This window comes from Puma concolor, chromosome A3 (genome assembly GCF_028749965.1).
Source record: "Puma concolor isolate L17-30 chromosome A3, mPumCon1.1.hap2, whole genome shotgun sequence".
Lineage (NCBI taxonomy): Eukaryota > Metazoa > Chordata > Mammalia > Carnivora > Felidae > Puma > Puma concolor.
Genome location: NC_141669.1, coordinates 30787921 through 30788137, shown reverse-complemented (window position 1 = coordinate 30788137; position 217 = coordinate 30787921).

Genomic DNA, 217 nt, shown 5'->3' with positions numbered 1-217 from the left:
AGATTCCCAAGTATCGAAAAAAATCATAAACCTAAGGTTACATGTTTCACATCACCATCATATTTAAGTACTATTTAAAAGACCATGATACTACATATATCAATCTGATTTAGTTTCATAGTTTCTTATCTGAGTTTTTTAAAGATACTTGTTTTCTGTTTTCCTAACATTTTTCTTCCTTTATCTCTCAATGAAAAGTAATGTGCAATTTAGGACA